The 22,665-nt window shown below is 40.0% G+C and overlaps 1 protein-coding gene across 8 annotated transcripts in view; it reads left to right on the plus strand.

Moving 5' to 3' along the window:
* slc8a2b (solute carrier family 8 member 2b) overlaps nucleotides 1-22,665 on the plus strand; it is a 143,056-nt gene that overhangs the window by 69,840 nt on the left and 50,551 nt on the right. For 4 of the 8 annotated variants that reach the window (XM_018660522.2, XM_018660525.2, XM_018660523.2 and 1 more), the window contains one exon: nucleotides 13,458-13,520. The exons of the other annotated variants lie outside the window; for them this stretch is intronic. The gene's annotated coding sequence lies outside the window, so the exon portion shown is untranslated. The remainder of the gene's footprint in view (nucleotides 1-13,457; nucleotides 13,521-22,665) is intronic. 8 annotated transcript variants of the gene reach the window in all.

Here is a 22,665-nt window from a genome sequence, read left to right on the forward strand (position 1 = left end):
TTGATGTGATAATTCAGCAGAAATACATTAAATGTTCTGTATAATGACAACATTACTCTACAGCAGTGGAAGTGAGGTTTTTAACCAGACACCACAAGAAATTCATCTCTGTGGATAAAGCACTGTATGAATAAATAATTACATGTAACATAGTAAATCAGAAATTGAAATAAAAACAGCAGTCTTATCTATACATGGTCTCCTCATAGAACTGCACCTCAGTTCCTCAACAGCTCAGCTGTTATTATTGAACTCACTGAATTATTCAGGAGGAGCTTTTAGTTCCCAGAAGAAACCCAGTCTCAGAGGCACATGCTGTACCCTGACACATGGTAGGAGGCTTTTCAGGTATTGGTTTCATGACCTGGTACATTATGACAATAATATTTTATACAATTATAAGCCAGAATAAAACATGCAGTCTTCATATTTAATAAATACATTACATGGCTCTGGTTTGTTCAGCCACAACATCAGAACCAGATATGGTTTTTAATGTTTAGTTGAATGGTGTCCAATATTTATAAAGTACAAGTAGATGTACAGTATATACAGTATATATACTGACCAACCACAACATTAAAACCACCTGCTAAATATTGTGTAGGTCTCCCCTGTGCTATCAAAACAGATCTGACCTGTCAGGACCTCTGAGTCCTGTGGTGTCTTGTGCTGTCTGGCACTGGGACATTAGCAGTGGATCCTTTGGATCCTGTTGGTTCGAGGGTGGGGCCTCTATGGATTTACCTTGTTCAGGTGTAACCCACAGATGCTCAATCAGACAGGGATGTGGGGAATTCGGAGGCCAGGGCAACATCTTGGACTCTTTGTCGCATTCATCAAGATGTTTCTGAGCAGTTTTTGCCATGTGGCGGGATGCATTGTCCTGCTGGGGGAGGCTTCTGCCATCAGGGAGGGCCATTGCCATAGGGGGGTGCACTTGATCTACATCAGTGTTGTGTGATACATGTCAAGTAACAACCACTGATAGCTGAAGTGAATAACATTGATCATGTCATTACAATACAATGTTCTGCTGGGACCTCCCCCAGCAGGATAATGTTCCCACCACACCACAAAAACTGCTCAGAAATGTCTCCAGGAACACGACAAAAAGCCCAAGATGTTGATGATGTGATAGCCTTAGCACACTGTGTAGACTTTATATATAATTGTGGACAGAGTTGTGTGTGGATAGGGTGCATATTTATATGAAAATATTGCCAATGACCATGTTGCCACTTTTTACCTTCTGCTGCGAGGAAAAACTGTCCTGTTCCAGCAGTGAGGTGAGTTTCCGTCCAGAGTTCAGAGCAGTTGTGGTGTTTTGGCAGCAAGCAGCTCTGTGCTGTTTGTCACGCTGCTGTGGTTTGAGTCCTGAGCTGGAGTGGGCGGCTTTCTGCAGAGCCAAGCTACTTGTAAGTTAAAATGATGTCGTCTCAGTGTGTGCCTGAGCCGCTCTGAGAGCCCACTACTGCCACAAGCCTGTAAACAACGAGCCTGTGCAGCACATACCCACGCACATCGCCCCCTCACACACACATAATGAAACACTCACACACACGCAGACGAACTAGCACATATATGCACAGATACACACGTGGTATACATACACAGGCCATAGAGAAGCAGAGGAGGTGACAGATTAGTGTGGAAGAGGAAGTAGTGGGTGTAAATTATTCAGGAGGAGTGTGTTTTACTGAGGGAGAGAGAGGAGCAGACAGATGGGAGGCAGATACATTTTTGTCTTTCATTCAGAAGGATGGAAGTTATAACAAAGCGTGATACAATGTGCAGGGGTTCAGCTTCTTCTTTCAATCTCAGTCTTTCTTCATCTGTTCATACTTTCATCCCTCTATCAATCTATTACAGCTATGTGATAGATTGTTTCCATACGGCCACTCATTAATCCCTTTCTCCATAATCAATCCACCCTTCATCCGCCCATCATCCAACAAATATCCATCTATTCATCAATCTATTCATCATGCTCATCAGGAAACTTCAGCTTCTCTCGTTCTTTCTGTAGCTGCTCATTGACCCTTTCAATTATAATTTAACAAAAGGAATGGCAAACACCTCAAACAGCATCATTACTCGAGTTTCCAAATACAGCATGAAATGCTCCTAGACGTCCTCCCTCATTGTTTTTCTCTCATTCCTTCTCTCTTTCCCTCCCTTCCTCTCCCGTTTTTCTTCCATCATTTCTCCCTCTTTCCCTCTCTGGAATATGATTTGCCTTGTTTGTTTCTGTAGAGCAGAGGCACGTGTAGACGCATTTATAGGCTTGGCTACCCAGCTTCTTCTGTCATCTTCATCCTCCTCCTCCTCGTCCTCCTCCCTCACCTTGCCCTCCTCCTGTCTCTGCCTGCTGCTTCAGTGATCTATCTCACCTGTTAAATTATTTTTTAATGTAGAGATGAGAGAAATGCAAGATGTAATATTAGATCTCTGTCCTTCATCATTCTGAACCTCATTCCTAAAACTGTCAGTTTAATACAAAGATTAATGTAAACACACAAAATAAATAAATACCTGAATGAAGGCCATTTCCCACTTTATCAATGGTCAGCAAATCCGTTAAAAATATCAGTGGAGATGCCAGTGATCAAGACAGTCATTTTCAGAAAACAATACACACACACACACACACAGACATGATGAAATTAGATCTGTGCCAAGAGCAGCAAGAGGTTCAATAGGAAAATAAGGAGGCTGGAAGCGGTGACTGTGAATAGATTGACAGGAAAATAGATGGGAAAGGACAAGAGGCCGAACAGTCCGCTTGGAATGATAGATTCACAGAGAAATAGGAAGAAAGAGGTCAGTGCAACAACGGACCAACAGAGTGTAATTAGAGAAGAGAGAGAGGTCAAGCAAAAAATAAATAAATAAATACACAGCTAGAACATGATTAGGAGAGATAGAGGATGATTGTACAGCAAAAAAAAAAAAGAGGAGCGAAAACAGAGAGAAACGTTCCATGAATACATAAACACCACACAATTAGGACAGAGAGAAAATGAAAGAGGTTGGTTGAAGTTGAGCACAATTAGGACTTAATGAGAAGAAGAGAGAAGTAGAAAGAGGCTGGGAGTGTTTGGACGCAGTAAACTGAAAATTACTGAAGAAATTAGTCACCAGAGCGGAGAGGTTCCTTGTTTGTTTATTTCGAAGAGTAAGAGAGGCCCTGATGCAGGTTACACAATCATCCTGCGCTGAGTGAATCCAGCGTAGCGTGATGGTTGCCTGTGGCCCTTCACTCCTCACAGTCATGACCAGCTCATGATTTATTGTATTTCCTGATTGAGCAAGGGGAGGAAGACATGAAGGAGAGATCCAACAGTTAGGAGGGAATTACTGTAGGTATGAGTATGTGAGTAAGTTAGTACAGATACATCATGATGTAAGATATTTGCAAACGCTAGAGTTTCTGGTAGTTCCAACTCTAACAGCTTAAATTCAAACACCACCCATAATTTACATTAAGTTTCACATATACAAATGATGAGCATCTGCTAATACTGATCCGATACCTGTGCTGTCTGTTTCCCAAAAATAAACATGTACCTGACTACACTGAGCTCATTGGATTCATATTTATAATGTATGCAAGTTACTATGAGGCATGATTTCATATAAACTCATAAGTTAGTTTATTTGGAAATAATAGAAGTTGTTTTTAACAGTTTTTGTGACTATGAGCACCTCCCCGTCCCAAATGTCACTGTAGTGATAAAGACTTCCTGATGTGAAAGACATGAATGTCAAAGTTGTTTTTCCAAGATCAATTGACAAAAATCATAAATTACAATTTACCTTAAATGGCTCTACAGTTTCTAAAATAAAGGAGGAAACCTCAGGAGGAGCATCACACATCATCTTCTCTCTGAATGATTATGACACAGAAAATCAGTGTCAGTATCATTTTTGCTCCAACACCACATTATCATCCATATATAAATGATTGTTTTGGAACAAGTTTGTTTGGTTTCTAGAGAGTCCCACAAATTGGGAAAATGCGTGGTCCTGGTCGACAGGGAGTTAATTGAGTTGAGTTAATTAGAGCTCTAAGAATTTATGAAACAATTGTTTGCATTGTAATCTCAAGGAGTGATGCCGGTGGGGAAATAACACAACAGTTTTCAAGTTATTTGAAGTCAAGTAATTTGCTAAAAACATTGAGGACATCAAAGGTTTTCAAATCAGTGCCATGTAGGAAGCAATGACTCCTGTGAAAGGAAATGATTTAACTGAGGTAATGGATAATGTAGTACTGAAATATCGTACAGGTCCAATAGAATATACTGTAGAGACAGAAACCTCCATCTTAATCAGAATTTTACTCTAATTTAAATTATGGGCTATTTTCACAATTTAGATGTAATTACAGTGAGCTTAAGGAGGCCCCAGTGAAAAAATAAAAACAAACAGGCACATAAATGAAACCACAACGTGATGGAAATGGTTGCTGTCAAAACGAGTGTAAAGGAGCGTCGCGTTTTGTCACAGTTCTTAACAAGAAACAGACAAAAATACAAGTGCAGCATGTTTATTTAATCACTTTTTTCCTTTCTGGGTATTGGGAAAAAATCCCTGCACTCATGCCTTGATGCATTTGTTACTTATGTTATTGTGATTGCTGAATTGTGAATCCCTTTGAGAACTGCTGTATATAGGAGACTGAACGGCTGCCAGAATCAACTGATGAATCACATACATTTCTTTAGCTTTTGAGACCTGTTGGTTAGAGTTGCATTTTGCACCACAGATGACACCAGAGTTCATTTGGATGTGGACCAAAATAATCTTTTCAGGTGAACTTGGTGCAGTTGTTTGGTTTACCTGCCTAAATGAACAAACAACATGACAGTCTCTTTGAACCACAAATGCATATTGTTCTGAAATATAAAGAGACAGCAGCTTGTGGTCATGCTTTTCGTCTCTCTGACATTAGCAAATCTTGCTGGTTGCCCAGTAGTTCTGTGTTCTGCTGTCTGTTCCTGAACATTCTCTATGTGGATCTAAGTGTTTCTGTGAAGCATAGACAAGGCTATTGGGAGCTGAGGTTTATATCATATGGAATCCATTTCTAACAGACCGCCATCTTATACTGTGATTTAGTACAGCTACCCAGAGGCAGCAGCAGAGGTTAAAGAAGTGAGCTTATGACAGAAAGGCCACTGGAAACTGAAAGGCTTGTTTCTTCCACATCTAATAATAATGTCAAGCTGCCAGAAATACTTGACCATCTGGTGTTCTCTGCACATGGAACATTAGCCAGGACCTGGTACGGTGCAATTTTGTAAAATGGAGGCTGCTTCTAAAAGTCTAGAATGATTTCAAAACCAATTATGTAAAAATTATGCTCCACTTCTTTATGGCTTATTGGGTTATACCGCAGAATGAACCTGACATCTGTGCCTCCCTTAAAAAAAATAAAGTAATAGTTAACTTTAAGTGAAAAAAGAACTATGGTAAAAGTTATGGGATACATTAAGGTAGTTACATTTTTTAAGGTTAGAAAAACACCATGTGATTGAAGGGTAATGAGGTTTTGTGAAGATGCTGTACTCATACTTTTACTACAGTAATTTTCCACAGAATGAGACAAAGGTCTTGAATGCCTTGCTCGTCTTTCTACTGCAAATTAAAGGTACGTCATGTTGAAACCCTTCATCTCTGAAGGTACACCACCTCCATAGCTGATGACTGTGGTTCATCAGTAAATCCCTGGCAAACCAGACAGTCATTCTGTAAGGCAGACATCATTTTCAGTTTGTTGGGTTGAGAAATCAGACAACACAGACACCTGTCTGATCCTCGAAAGCAGCTGTTTAACTATTTTCAGACTGTCCAACGAAAACTTATGATATATGAGTATAACTGGCTCTGACAGGGTAGATTTTTGTACTGCCAAGAACAGAACTGGAGGCTGTGCATTAAGGTGGCTCACACACTGGGTAATCAGGAGTCCACTGCATCAGTAAAGGAGAGCAATATTTAACAGTATATGCATCATATTTTTCATAGTTATCTTAAGCAAAGTGCATGAATGGTTCTTCTCTGACATTGTGAGCAGCTGTAAACCAATAATGAAATCAAAATACACAGGGTATAAAACTATGACGAAGCACACTCAGATGACTCTCTGTGGATTAATAAAGGTTGATTAAATTTGCAAAATAGCTTCATTTTTATCTATAGAAAATAATATTGTGGATCTGCAGCATTATTTTTTGCATTGGCTAGAGCATCTGTAGTTATCTGGTTGATTACACGCTACATAAATGAGTAGCTATTGCTTCAGCTTTGCCAACTAATGCCTCTTGTTTCCTCTGACTACTCTGCAGAAAAAGCAGGAGTAGCTAACAAAACATTGCCTCAGACCATTTGCAGCTTGTGTGAGAAAAGAGAATTTGTAAATGCTCAGAATTAGCCTTTTTATGAGAGACCAGAATGCTGCTTATAATGCAGAGAGATAGCAAGTCGGCCTGAGGCTCTGACACCAGACTCGGCTGGTGTCGCCTGATGGGCTGTTAATTTGACTGGTTCTGTAAAATGCACACAAACCTGTAAACAAGTGTACAGAGTCAGACACACACGTACAAAAATCCTGGTTCTTTATGCATGGCATTGATAATTATCAGTACATGTGCTTTCTAGTGGAGAGGAGAACACAGCTTTGTGTGTGTGTGTGTGTGTGTGTGTGTGTGTGGGTGGGGGTGGGGGGTATGGGTGTTTACAGCTGAGAAAATAGAGGGAAAATTAACACTGAAATGTACTGGGCTTCTACTGTTTTTTGCCTTTATACAGCTGCATCACTTTGATTGTGTGCAGATGCAAAATCTTATCTTACTTGTGTTTGCCATTTTACCGTTATCAAATATGAGCACTTACACTCTGGCCACTCAGGGCAAGTGTTGCAACGTGGCACATTTGATGAAATATCTCACTCTAGCTGCTGCACTGAGAGGGCAGTGCAATATCAAGGGTTGTGACTTCTTCTGCAGTTGAGTTTAAAAGTAATTAAAGTGGCACAGTGATGCAGTGGTTAGCACTGCCACCTCATAGCAAGAAGGTCCTGGGTTCAGGACCCTCCTGTGTGGAATTTGCATGACTTTCCTCTGCCTGTGTGGTTTTCTCCAGGTACTCCAGCTGTACAATGTCAGCAGAGATTGGGACCAGTCCCTGTTAACCTGCAGGAGGATGGACAGTATAATGGATAGATGAATAAAGTAGGATTGTATTTGGATTTGCAATCCATTTCCAAGTGGATTTGGTGATTAGAGAGATCATCCCTCAATCTTTGATGTCATCTCCACCTGAAATTTATATGTTAAGTATCTTACTGTAATTTCAGATTTTAAATTAGGCTGGTGAGATTACAGTGTTCTGGTTTTCTTGATGTTAAATGTGCACAGTTGTAAAACAGTTGTAGTCTAAAGGGGGCAGTACCAAAAATTGGGGCCTTCAAGGATTTTAAATGGGTCTCAAAATGAGGTACGGTTTATTTTCAGCCACACTAGCAGCACTAGTGGCTCTAGGGATGGCAATGTCAGGTCGGTCTGTTGATCCACCTCTTTGGTCCAGACTGAAATATTTCAAGTATTAGATGGACTATGGTGAAATTTTGACCGTCATGGAGTTAAATATCTCAACAACTATTGTATAGACTACAAATAATTATTTTACACACATTTATGTCATCCTCAGGATGAATCATAATGACTTTGGTGAGCTCTGACTTTCTGTTGGAATCATCAGGTCACAATCAAAATTTGTTCTGATCTTTGGTTTTAGAGCAAATACCTGCAAAAATAATGACACAATCAACAGCCTCAGCTGTACTTTGTGCTTAATTCCAACCAGCAGATACCATGCTAACACGCTAAAGTATGATGGCGAACATGGAAGACATTGCCTAATAAACATTACCTGTCATTTAGCTTAAAGCACCTCTAACAAACAACAGCCTCACAGAGCTGCTAGTGTAGCTGTAGGTTCTTTTTCTGGTTTGCTGTGATTTAATTGTGATTTCTTCAACAAGCTAAGTTATGTAATTTTGTCCATAGTCACAGTCAGGGTCTGTTGTTTAACGCATGTCCATCTGGGCTCCTTAACTTCGGTAAGAGAAGTGAGCAGAGAGCTGCCAGCTTGATTCACCAGATTGTCAAAGAATATCAGCTCTGTGACGGAGCGGTAACACTCGCTCAGCTGCTGTGTTAGATCCACTGCAGGTGTGACTTTTCAACATTTGTGACCTGCCTTCCTTCATGTCCACTTGCTAGTCCATGGAGTTTTGTTTAAGTGTTCTTCTTACACACTGTTGTGTTTCCTTTCATTAGTGAGTGATGGATCTGGTGGTGTATTCAACTTAAAGTTATCTGTAGCTACTGAAGCCGGGGCCCTCCACTCCCTCTGAGCCCACTCTCGTCCCTTGATCTCAACCGAAGTCAGTGACATTTACTACCTCTGGGTCAGTGCAGGGTCAGGGTCTGTGACTGATGCAGCATGAAAAAAATCATAGAGTCTTCAGCCAATGGACCTGTCACGAAAAAAATAAATGAAAAGCACCACAGTTGCAGCTTTGCCTCCTCTGTGCATTTGCTAAGCAACACTATAACTGTGAGAGCAGCCTTCATTTCTCTGCAGAGCTCAGTCCTTTGCCCTGTGGCTGGAGGTTTTTCAAACAAATTGCATCGAGAGCTCTCCAGTGTTTCTGAAAGTGTCACTTCGTGGCCTTCATGGTTGCATTAGAACTATATATGTATGCCTGTATATGGATATCTGTTCCCCTGCCTGTCTATGTAAATCTCCACAACTTGAAGTGATGGCAGTGCTCCTTCATTCAATTTACATGATGCAATTATAGATCCATCTACATCTTTGCTGCAAGTATTTGCATTTACATTGGGGCAGCCATTCAGATGTGGGGTGAGGATGCAGGGCAGCTTTCTGTTACAGTGGTGCTTCTCTGTCCTCTCAGCTGGAAACAGCACTGATATAATTCACAAAGACCTGCTCAAAAAAAGAAAGAAAGAAATGCTTGTTTACAGATTGCTGTTATTTGCTATGGGAATTGCATGTTCTTAAATCAAACAATGGATTTTTATGTTTAGTTTGGGGAACTATAGCTACAGGTTTCTTGCCTCTTCAAAATCCTAATTCTGAATACATTCACATGATTGTTAAATATCTTCAAAAAGCCAGAATCACTTTTGAAAAAAAAAAAAAAGCTTCAGAAAGAATGCTACTCATAAACATACTAGTGTTAAGCTGCAGCTCTTGACACTAATATTAAAGCATTACCACTGTTCAGGTCTGAATACTTTTTGTCCACCTGCCAATATGACACAGAGGTGGAGAAGGAGCAGTTGCATGAATACCAAAGTGGTGCTGGAAACTGACCTAACTGCAGTTCACAACAAACTGCAGAGGCTGCAGTTTTTTTCCAATTAGTAAATGAGTGACCTTTCTTATGTAGCATGCTGTAAAAGAGCTGGTGATAGCATCAATGAGAGAGTATTCCTTTCTTACCAAGTAGATATCATGTAATTGATTTTTTTTTCTTGTTTTAAGCCACTTAGACTGTGGCAGTAAAAAGCTTGAGTTAGGAAGCAGGAATTTAAATGGAAAGATTAAACGGGAGATAAAGCCCATATGGTGAATCATTTGAAAGCTGCTTTTTGTCCAGTGTTTCACTGTTTTCTCACTTACAAATGTAACTAGTGATGAACAATAGTTTGTGTTAGAAATAAATTACATTATGAGCAAGTATGTGTTTCAATGGCCTTTACCCCATATGTAAAAACTTGTATGTCTGTAGTGTACTGTTGTATTCTGGTCAAGCAGGTTTTTAAAGGACATTTTGGTAACTTTCCTGAGAGTTAGATGAGAAGACTGAAACCACGCTCATGTCTGTGCAGTAATTATGAAGCCCACCATCACCTTTAAAGCTCACTGATTAACACAGGGTATCTCATTTGTTTAATTTGTACAAAACAACATTTTTCTCTGATAGAGTTATGCATCAGACTGTTTCTTGGCAGGGACTGGTAACTTCCTGGAGTCTCTGCTGGTTGCCTGGCAGCTGCTGCAAGCCAAGAAACGCATAATCCCCTGTAAAACCACAAATTTTGCACTATTGTTTTTTTTACAGATTAAACAAATGAGATACAATGTGTTGATTAGTGAGCTTCAGGGGTGCTGGTAGGTGGATTTCATTACCTAAGCCTCACCTAAGCTTGGTGAACAGTGCAACGATAATAATCGTGCTAAAAGAGTCTGCATGTGATGTTGTGTCTTTACTCAGCAGATTCATTTCACTGTACTAAACAGAGGAGAAGGCAGAAAAATACAGTTTGTAATGAAATGATTGTGTTTGGTTAAAAAGAAGAAAAACAGACTGTGTTATCGCCTAGTTTCAATCCCAGCAAAATTCTTCCTGGAGAGTCAGGACAGAAGAAATCATTTTCTCCTGAAAATGACTTCACTCTAGACTTTTGACTGATATGCCTTCTCCTCTGTGTTATGATGCTCTCTACAATTACACACAAATAAACCACCTGACTCTATTCTCAGCAGGATCTCTGACCCCTGCTTATTGAAATATAATATAATTTTCCTTAAGGATATGCCTAGTTGCCACGGTGACCACCCTTCAGACTGACTGAGAGATGAGTGTTGATTGATTTTTCCCCAAAGAACATATTGCCTGTCTTTTGCAAGACCTGAATGGATTAAATGAAGCTTTTCTTTGTACAGTTTAGTGGATGTTATTTTCGATATGTGACTTGACTCAACCTTTAGAAATACTGTGAGATGTGTCAGTGGGAGAAGAGGGAGAACAAAGCCAGGAAGGTGATGTGATACATAACTGTACTGAGAAAGGAAGAAGCTATGCAGTGTAAAAGAGCACAGCGATTAGACAGACAGCTCAGAGATGATTATTTTGTGGTGAATGCCTCCGTAATGAACGTCTGAGAGCGCTGGTGTCAACCTTTAGCCGAGACCTTTAAGTCAGTGACGGCAAGAGTGAGTGAAGAACAAGGAGGGGAGGAGAAAGAGAAATAAAGTGTTGTTTAGTGACACAGACAAGATCACAACTCTTCAATCACACATACACACACACACACCTGAGGTCGGTAAAGGACCAAACTTTATCCACAGTGGGGTGTCAAGGCAACAGTTTTAAAAACACATAATGTTTGAGGAACATTTATAGAACCTGAACTTCTTACCATGAAATCAAATCTTAACCCTCAAACAGCTCTGAGGAGAAGAAATAAGGACAAGACAATTGTTCCCTTAAATGTCCTCAGAAACACAGGAGAACACACACACTACACACTGGCCTGATCTAGAAGTCATTTTGGTGGAAACAATGATTCAAGGTTAAGGAAAACTATTGATAAGGAGACTTGCCCCTTTGAGATCATGTGTGTGTTGAGGAGGTCTTCATCTCAAACAAATACAAGCTGCGCTGATCAATCACTATTGATGTTGGATTTTTAAATTTGCTTTTTACTCCCACTTTCTCTCAGCCTGCTTAATCTACTTCAGATTCATGAAATGATGCTTTGAAAACCTCACAGCTGAGCCTTAACCAGCTAACCAGACAACCAGTCTGTAAACACCGGTGTCCTTTCACGTTCACAGCATTTACGATGTGTCCACTGAGTCATATCAGATGAGTTCACCTTGCAGAGCAGTAGGTCATCTCTCTGACCAGCCGTCCTCTCAGCAGATAAAGAGCTATTGACAGAGTGAGGAAGAGGCTCCATCGACCTGTTAATAGAGGTCAAGACCTTGTGGAGAAGGATGGACGTGTTTAACTCTCTCTGTCTCTGTGGCCTGTATCTGAGGCTGAGACCAGAAAATGCTTCCTTTACACTAATTTGTTGGACTCACAATCATATACAGTACACTAGGCATTGGCTTTCAGGTGAAGATCTCACTACAGGAAGTAAATAACAAAAGCCAGGAGTATTTTTTTCTTGTTAGTGGCCTAGACATGTTGTAACCTCACTGTGTCCATCATCAGGCATGGAATTTGTTCCTGGTGTTAACATTTTGTTGGAAAAGAAGAAATTGTCCACACACTGAAATTTACAAGCACCCAAAAGTTTTTTATTGACCTGCTCAGCAGAGCCCTGTGCCTGCATGTTAGCAGCTTAAGAGCAGCATCCTGGTGTAAAACTTGGAAATGTTTTACTTTGATTTGAAAAGGAGCAGCTGAATGCACCATTTGTTGCGAGGGTAGGCGAGGGGCAGCAGGTTCAAACTGTTCAAATGGGAACCAGGTCCTGAATATGGACACAGTTATTACATCACTATTCTGCCACCTGTGACAGTGTCACATTGCCATTCTCTGGGGCTTTGCTGACACCAAAATACAATATGTTGTCAGATTACTGAACCACTAGTAAAAGATAAGCTGTAGTAAAAATGGCTGAATCAAACATCATAAACAACTAATGAGATTCAGAACACAGATAATAAAAATGAAATATGAGTGAACGGCACTAAAAGAGAAAAAGTATTGATACAGGAGTTTTGGCCATATATTAAATCAGTGTTTATCTCTCAGTATGTTAAGATTTGATCATTTTTATTCTGAATAAGTCATTAATAATCCACGTATCCCCTAGATGTTTATTGCAGACTGGGTAAAAAATCTTGGGAAACTCTTTGTGGACCATTATGGGACAAAACACTGAAATCTAAATCCCCTCAGGTTTACAAGCTCTTAAAAACAGGATTTAATCACGAGTGGAAAAGAGTTTTTATGCGGCTGTGGTTGAAGAGCAATCTGTGTCATCATCTGCACTGGATGACTCAGACTCCACAATACTCAATATTTAATAAAAGGCCAAATATCAACCCAATATATCAGCACGCAGATACATCTGCCTCACACAGTGCATTTCTGCCTCTACTCTCACACCATCTGTTGTTATGTGACTCGCTGGTGGTAAAACACAGTACACACATACATGCACACACACACACACTTCAGTATGTGTGCGTATTAATGTTTGTGCTCATTATCCGTGAACTCATCTCTGGGGATGATTGCTCACCTAATTAACTGACATATATACAAATGAGACCTGATCACTGACCCACATCCCTCTTTTTTCTACTCTCACGCTTTCCTTAACTCTCTCTACCTCTCACTTTCTATATTCGTGCCGTCTGTCTGTCTCCTTTGGTTCATCAGTCTCTCTCTCTGTCTTTCTCCCTCCCTCTGTCCTTGAGCTTGATGTGGGATGTGGTACTCCACATTTTGTTTTTTTTTTCTCGTGTGCCTGTGGGAGTTTGCAGTGTTTTGAAGGAGCTTTTAGGCATTGTTGCCTCTGTCTTAGCTTCAAAATGTTTAAAACAATATCAAAAGTGAAAGTCTCTCATCTGTTATTCCCTCTCTCTCTCTCTCTCTCTTTCTCTCTATGCAGCCTGCCAGTGGGTAGGAACTCTATGTGTATCAAGAGTTGAAGAAGAAGCACCTGAGACTAGAGGTAACTTTGTTCTCCTTCAGGTCTTGCTTTTTTTTTTCCTGGTCATATTTCCCTCTCTGGGGAATTGCAGTAATTGGGCCAGACGGTGGCACTGAGGAGACAGGGAAGGAGAGGTGTAGTGTCAAAAGTCTCAGAGCTGTAAGTGTAGATCGTGTAATGCTGAACACACACTGTGCAGGATCAGATCCACCTCACCTGCAGCATATAGAGGTTTCTGGTTGTCAAATGTACTTCATAGAAGCAATAGTGTGTTTCCAAACTTACAAATTGTTGAAGTCTTTCCTGTTTCTGGCTCAAGACAGATCATTTCTTCACCAATGCCATTAGCAATACACACATACAGTAAACATCAGCGTACATCACAACAAAACCTCAGCTCATGATGTTGTCCATTTAAATGGACTCCTCTTTGATCAAGCTCAAGCTTGACACCACCTGAAGGCACCATATGTGTAGTATGTCTTGATTTTTCTGACTCTGAAAAAGCTCTGTAACATAACCAACTTTAATCCTGCCCACAAAGGCTCTCGAGAGCAACTCCAGATCTTTTTGATAAATGTTGAGATGTGGATTGGGATTCAGGGAACCTTCACTCTGCAGAATTAAAACTGTAGAAACGGTGATGTTCTGAATTATTTTTACTTACATGCTGATGTGTGTGTGTGTGTGTGTGTGAGGGAGAGAGAGAGCCTGATAGACAAGATGACGCAGAAGGAGTTTTTTTTTGCAGATGAAATCATTAGTGAGACTGTGCTGTACCTGAGGGAGGCAAAGTACATGTTAATGTATGTTTCCACCGTAATGTAGATGAATGGTCTTATTCTGTGAGACATTTTCCAGGACATTTATATGTAACATTCTAGATCTGTGTGCATATTTTGCATAGGCCCTACATCCTGCAGCACCTTTTTACCTTTTGATTGCATTCCGCAATAAGGACTGTAATAAAGATTCCACATGATAGTGATTTGCAGAAAACACTGACAGAGAAGACTGTGAGTCAGTTTTCTCGTTTTTAGATTGAATCAATTTTCTAACAAATGGGGCGTTCTGACTCAAATGAATTAACATAGACACACACTGACACATATTCTACTGTAATCACACAGTGGACAAGTAAATTAAAATATACAGTACAGTTTCAGAGTACATATGCCTAGACATTCGTACACACACACACACAAAGTCACACATGTGCGTCGACCAAGGGGTTGAGGGCTTGAAGGGCTAAAGCAATGTATTCTGGGTAGCAGCAACAGTAATGGCTCATTAGTTGTATCCCACGGCAACTCAACCAAGTGGTGATGAATGGGCACCGTTAGGGGGGGGTCATTATTGTGTGTGCTCATGATCTTTTTGTGTGTGTGTGTGTGTGTGTGTGTGTGTGTGTGTGTGTGTGTGTGTGTGTGTGTGTGTGTGTGTTTTCCACGTGTGTTTCTTTACTTTTTGGGAACAAGTGATGTTCATAGTGCATAATTGCCCGTCTGTGTGGTCCTTAATGTTCATGTTCAGTCTGTGCATGCATGCATGCATGTGTGTGTGTGAGTGTATGTGCATCTATACCAGATCGCCTCACCCTGAGCTGGCTGATGGAGCTCAGACCTGTCATGCTGTCAGGAATCCAGAGGGAATCTGCAACAAGATTCATTTACTGTCTCCTCATGGACCACTACCCACCCCAACTCACACTCATAGACCCGACAGTCCTATTATATCTTCATTTTCTCTCCATCTTTCTCCTTTTACACTTTCCCTACCTGTCTCCTTAATGTCTCCATCTCTCCTTCTTCTGCTCTTATTTGTTCTTTCATTCCTTCCTTCTTTCCCTTCCTCTATTTACCCTCTCTTCAAATTCAAACTGTCAGAGCTGCAGTTTAAAAGGATGTATGTGGAGTGTGTCTATATGCAAGTGTGTGTGTGTAAAGCCAATAGCCTTGTATTAACCAACTAGACCTCATCAGAATGATTTGTGCATGTGTTGTGTATGTGTTTGCGTGTGCACACATGCTGGCTTGTGTGTCGCCTGAATGGTTCTAATCAGCCTGATGTGACACTGACAGATGTTTTTATAGATGCCGTTTGGCAAAGCATGGTACCTCTGAATGACCTTGTAGAGTGTAAAGAGAGTAGCAGAGTATGTGTGTGTAATTGATGAGGTTGATGAGTCTCAGAGGTGTGTTTCCAGTAATAGAGAGCACATGAAAAGGACGTATTACCATATTTTAGAAAGTGAAATATTGGGGGTGGTTAAAAATGGAAAACCTCTGTGGGTGAGGCTGAGGTCTCAGCTCTGACTCACCAACGTTGTAGATCATTCAATGTCCAATGGTGTGAATGTGGTCTGAAGTAGTGTTGAATTTTGCATCTTATTCTTCAGAGGCCAAAGACACACTTGAAAAAAATCTGTGGCATATCAGTGATCCTCAATTGAATGTTAATACTGTTTTCTAATGGTCATGGCATAAGACTGTATACAGCATGATTTGATGTTACATTGATCCATTAATGTAGACTGCCATGTGCATGTGTAAAAATCCAACTAAAATCTGAGGCACAAAGACAGTTAGAGGCACACATGCAGTCTGCCTCTACTGCGGCGGCACAGGCATTATTTCCTTTTCAAAAAAATTATTTCATGTCATATTACAGTGTCTGCTCCACTGCTTCAGGACATAGAGAGATGATAGATGGATAGGAGCAAAGAGCATCCTTTTGCTATGGAGCGAATTGGAAAACTGTTCCTGCTTTTTATTTCAAGGCAGCTTTACTTTGGGCAGTTTTATATCGTTAAGATAACAAATGGAAAAGACCAGGAGATCAGGGATCTTTACAGTGTGCAAGAGCTCATATAGGTTACAGTGAGACGGATGGTGGAAAAGTCAGTATTAGGTAAAACAGATGCATCTGTTCTGTTACATTACCATCTGTGCTGTACAAGCTCCAGGAGAGGAGAGGAAATGAGGAGGCAGGAAAGGCAGGAAGGAAAGTAGTGTAATAGGGGAGAAGGAAATGACAGGAGAAAGAGCTATGTGAAGAAAAGGATAGAAAGGGAAATAGATACAGGAGCCCTTACATTTAAATGAGAGAAAATTAAACAAGAAAGCAAAGGAAATGAGCTGGTTTATCATCATGTAACACATCTCATAGTGGACATCTGTTCATATATCAAAATGTCCTTGTTTAATACTTGCAGTGTTTCAAGCTAAACACAATGTACAAGATTCAGTCAAAGACATGTTTCCCATGCTACAATAACACATGCTGAAAAGTTGTGTGAGGGAAAATCAAGCACTGACCTGAAGCTGTTGGATGAAATCCCTGAACTGATCTGAGAAATCTGTGTAGGGAATTAAAGGAAAAATGTTTTGCCATGCTTCAGAACCAGTGCCAAAGTGGTTCAGTGAGGTTAGCTCTAGTGGAGTTCCTTGGTGGGCAAAAAAAATAAGAATGGTGTGTGACTCTGCGTTAGTGCAGGATACACTCCCTGACTGAATAAAAACACATTTCCTACAATTTCTCTCCTTCTGTCAGAGACCAGGAGCCACAGCACATTTAAATTCTGTTAACACCATTATTCCCTCCTGTCAGTCAGATCTGTTGTAACTGGAAATTAAATGTGGAGTCTATCCATTGGAACTTTGTAGTAAATTATTCATGTAGCTTTGCTTCCCAGTGTGCCTGTACAGGTGTTAAGACTGAAAACAAAATGTATCATTGAGTAACTGTGGAGAACGCCTTATAAGATTTATCAGACTGGCTGTAAAACCAAAGGCAAGCAGGTAGAAAACAGTTATGTTGTTTAAAAGGGTTCGCTGTGATTTAAAAAAGAAAGAACGTCTCAGTCCTCGCTGTTTCTCGTGATCCAGTTAACAGAAGTTGAGTAGAGATGAATGACGTTCCAAAAACATCACTGAAAGAAATCTCATATACACAGGAACCCATCCCCATTTCCTTACACAGATTTTTTCAGGTTGAGTTCAAATTCCCATGAATCTTCAAAAACATCAGAAACAGTAATGGAGCTTACTGATGTCAGTCTTTTCCAGTGCAGTTTTGTAGGTGCATCTGATGTCTGTAATCAAATAACTTTTGCCCTGTGTTGAGGACACAGGGTGTTTGAAATTTTGACATCGAAACATGGATTTCTTTTTTTGTCCAATCAAAAAAATGCTTAACAAAATTAATTAAAAATATGATGTTTTTTTTATATCATTTTACATAGTTCTCTTATGTCATTAAGATATTTTAGTGTACTGCATCAAGTGGAGTTTGCTATGGGTTAATCATGACCACCAATATTGTCAGTGAAGAAAATGTAACAGATACTTCTGTAAATACTGGACCTTTGGTTGCCCATGGGAATCCTGGATTTTGCTGTCGTGCTCCTTGGAGCTAAAACTGAGACAGTGTAACAGCGTAACTAAAATGTGGATTTGTAGAGGGAATAAAAAGGATCCTGCCACTTCACTGATAAGACTCTATCAGTCATGTTCACTGGTTTGATCAGTGATCAGCAGCTGGGCAGCTAATCAATCACAACCCCCAACCTGTTAAATTACTTAAAGAGCACTTTTATCACTGTGGCTCTCAGACAGATTGAAAACAGGCACAGTCATTCCAACTCACAAGATTTAGTGTGAGTGTATGATACATTTACAAACCATTTTTCACAAAAACAATAATACTTAATTCTCAGACTGTGAGAAACAAGATTCTCTGGTCTGATGAAACCAAGACTGAACTTCTCAGTTCTGTCTTGTCTCGAAGAAGCCAGACAGACAGACAGACAAGGAAGAGTCCTGCTTGCTCCAAACTTCTTCCATGTAAGAATTATGGAGGCCACTGTGCTCTTGAGAACCTTCAATGCAGCAGAAAGTTTTTTCCCGCCTTGCCTGGCCTTCTGTGCCTCGACTCAATCCTGTCTCTGAGTTCTGCAGACAGCTCCTTCGACCTGCAGTGTTCCCCCATGGTTGCTCAAGGAGAAACAAAAATACACACTGCCACAAACAGAAAATAGGCTTGTATCCACCTGAGGACCAACAACAACACGCTCACATGCACCGCTGTAATTCCCTGACTGAGGAGCTATTTGGCAGCAGCCTGAGGACTAAAACTGTCTTTAGACCAGAATACAATGGAAAAACACTCAGAATTCAGAGGAAACACGCAGCCTGGGCCTCAGTTTTCTTTCTCTCCTTCTTCCTCAGCCTCTTTTTCCTTGACATTTTCCTTTTACGCCCTATTTAACCTCAATTTATTCACAGATTTCATGTCTGCTCTTACATTGCAGTCATTCAACCAATGCTCTTGCCCTAGAGTTAACTATTCCATAGTACAAGCACCAGGACTATTTGCCTCTGATGATCTGTATTATAGGTAGATTCTTATAAAGAGCTTCCTGACATTACTGTGTTTGTTACAAGAAAACCAGGGAAAGATTTTAAAAAAGCAGTGTAGTGGAGGATGAAGAGATGTATAGAGCTCTGTATTCTGTCCAGAGCTTGTGAGTGTTGTTATGGTGAGTTCAGCTCTGACTAAAGAAGGTCAGTCAATCAGTCATTCAGTCATATCAAAGTCAAAGATAAATCAACAGGAACAACAGGGATGTCTTCCATGTTTTGCAAATGGAGACAAAAATCAGTTTGAAGTTGAAGTGAATCTTCCTCGTGAAGTCTTTATCCTTTATTATGCCAAGTATAAGATGTGATAATAATATCTGCCTTTACCATCACCTGTTTTTCAATCAAAAGTTTTTGAAGAGAAATTATTTGAACAAACATGTAATGTAGCATATAGGAACAGATATGGGTATGATACAAAAACACAATGAAGTGCTGAAATGAGGGTAAACACGAAGAACTTTTTGGGGTCTTTTTTATAACTATTTTGGTGGAAATCAGTATCAGACATTTTTCACAATCTTTATTCTGATTTTCAAGTCACATACTGACACACTCTCCTGTCAAACTCTTGAAGCAGTTTTGGGACCACAGAAAGATTTTCTGTTAGCATTTTTAAGACTGTGTTTTTGTGTCTGTGAATTTTAACATGACATTCTCCTGCTCCCTCCCTGTGTCTCTCTGCTCTGTCGACTGACACTGATTGTCTCTACCAAGAGAACAGGGCTCAGCAGACATAAAGAAAATGATTGTTGAGAGACCAATTTGCTCCCTGATTTAGCCTCAATTTATCCTAATGAGAGTTTGTGTGTGTGTGTGAGAGGGGGGAGGGAGAGTGGAGGAGAGTGTGTTTGTTAGCCTCCCTTTGTTATTTGTGCTGGAAGAGGTTTATTCCCAGTGGACACTGAAAGTTCCCCAGTCTGATTTTATGACAGCAGGAAGACCAACATGCTGTATAAGAGAAACATCCACTGTGTCTTTTTTGATTTTGTATTAGACGCTCAGTGTAGATTTGTCACACATTTTTTAAAGATTAGTACTGTGAAACTATGCAAAATGCCATGGACAGTTTTTATTTATCATTTCATTTCTTGTGCAGTAAAGAGGGAAAAAAACTAAATCAATATTCGCTCTTACCACCCTTTGCCTTTTCAGGGTTAGCGTTTGGGTTTCACAGTTTTTCAAGATACTTAGCAATTACTTTGTTCCAAGCATCTTGGAGATTTTGTCACAGCTCTTCTGTGGATTTAGTTTGTCTTAGTCCTGATCTCTATGATGTGGATGTGAGAGTGGACATTAAGGATCATCATGGAATAAATGGTTTCTGGACAAAATGCAGACAAAGAAAATGGAGATAAGTCCTGAATAAATATACGGGGGTTGCTGTATACATCATCATCCAGCATATTCATGTGCACGTCACAGTTCATCATCTGCGAATGAGGTCTACAAGACAAACAGAGAGAGAGAGACCGATGCACCATAGTGTTGTAAAGGGAGGAGGAGAAATTCTGGCAGTAGATGGGACTGAGGTTTGGCTGATGAAGTAAAACTTTGAGGGAGAGAGCAGTGCAATGACACAGCAAGAAAACAAAGTAGAGAATAGTTCAAGAAGTGCTGTAGGTCTGCAACATTGGATGTTTTTTAAATCAAATTACAAGTTAAGTTTAATTAAAGTTTTAAATGAAATGCAAAACTCCATGCTTCAGTGGCTTTTATTAAATACCTAGACTTTAAATGTGGTTTGAATTACATGCAAATTTGCTTAAAAACACATAGCTGGCTTTCAGTTTTAAACAAACTGCCTCATTTATATGAATCAATACAGCCCTTGGCATTTTCACCCAGACGTATCACTGTCTCTCCTCTCTGCAGTGCCAGGCAATTAACAATTAATGCAGTGAAACAGTGAGTCCCATCAAAACTAATGCCTCACATGCTATTTGTGCCTTCAGAACAGCAGTAGGATGAATGAGATGGAGAGTCTGGAAATAAAGATGAATAATTGTACCAGTGAGAATTATTTCAGCATCACTGGATGTTGTGCATTGATAGAAGAGACTGTTATCCCTGAACACATCATATCATAATAGTTTTTTATTCATTCTCATGGACAGTAAGCCTACTGAATTAGAACCTAATCAAAGCGAAGGACATTCACATTTATGGTCAGTGTTTTTTCTTCAATAGTCATTCAGTGTATTTACATTCAGTAATGACCTCTCAGCTCTGTAAAGGCAGAATGGAGTCACAGGAAATGATGCATGCATGTATTTCAGTGTTGCTGTCCATTACTGTAGCTCACCACTGGAAGCCTCACTGTTAACCAATACAGCAGCTCCCTGTGGTGGTATCAGTCCTGTATCAAGTTGCTCTTAATGTAAAATGCACTTTTCCCTCAGCTGCTGTTTCACATTAAAAGCATTCAACTAGAAAACCTCCAGGCTGGGTTTATTGTAAAGAAACCACAGGAGGTGCAGTGTATCTGTCAGGAAGTTAGCAATGGCACTAAACAAAAAAATGTGTTTATACGTCAAAACAGACATTTTCAGGGTAGGACGTTTAATTTTGCAACAAGGAATAAGAGAGAAATTTCTATTTAAAACATTTCTATTTTAGTTTTAGTTTATGTTTCAGCAGAGCCACTCAGAGGGTTCACTGTGGAATCTCTAACCTAGTTTTATTAGCAGTTATGTGATGGGTGAATATGCTGAACTGCAGAAAAATAAATTTCCCATATGAGAAATATATGACCATTTTAATCCTAATATTACTTTGCAAACTGTCTTGTCAGATTGTTTTAGAGGTCAGTTTAATTCCATGTTATTAAGCGGCATGCACCCAAAATGCAGCTTGAAAAACTTACTCAAATGGATGAGACCACCTGTAAGAGAGAAACCCTCTGCAGGTTAATACAAAACACAAAAACAACTGCACAGAGCCAAATATTCTTTTTACAAAGAATCTCAGCTCTTTTATCTGCTGACTGCATATACTCTCTTTACTGTGGTGCCTGCCATGCCTATATGAATAATTCACAGACATTGGAAATGTTCCTCCATATTCTGCAGTGGCCTTGTTCATGGTGCTTAATCCCCTCCACTTCTTTACTGGCTGTAATTCAGGCCATCCACAATTTCTAGCTGATTCTAGTTTATTGCTGCACTTAGCTGTGTAAAAGCTTTCACTGAATGACTGAAACAAATTGTTTATGGAATGGTTAATGGAAGTTTTTCAGCAAATGCAGCAGCACACTGCTTAATGCACTCTTCATTAGTTTTAAGTTGTGAAAGTCTGAAACATAATAAGAGCACCTGATTTTATTTACCTTTTCATCCACTGCTTCACCTGATGGTTGGTAGACACACCAAACTTGCATTGACACAGCATTTTACATATGCGTTTGTGTGTGTGTGTGTTTGTGCATTTGTGTGTGTGTGTGTGTGTGTGTGTGTGTGTGTACATGCGTGTGTACCTACAGAGTGTTGCTAAGCAGCAACTTGTTGTTGCTAGTGCTGTTTGTTTTATGTTCTTTGAGAATTCCCAAGAAAGAAGAGGAGATTGGCATAGAGAAAAGACTGGGAGAGAGAGAATTAACCAGTGACACACACACACACACACACACACATCTGAACTGTGTCACAATGTGCTGTCCAACCACATCAGCAATTAAAAGTGCTTACAGTCGGTAAACAGCACTTCAGATGGAGTATACTGGCCCCCAAAGATAGCAGTGTCTGATTGGT

The sequence above is a fragment of the Lates calcarifer genome, linkage group LG21 (genome assembly GCF_001640805.2).
Source record: "Lates calcarifer isolate ASB-BC8 linkage group LG21, TLL_Latcal_v3, whole genome shotgun sequence".
In the NCBI taxonomy this organism is placed as follows: domain Eukaryota; kingdom Metazoa; phylum Chordata; class Actinopteri; family Centropomidae; genus Lates; species Lates calcarifer.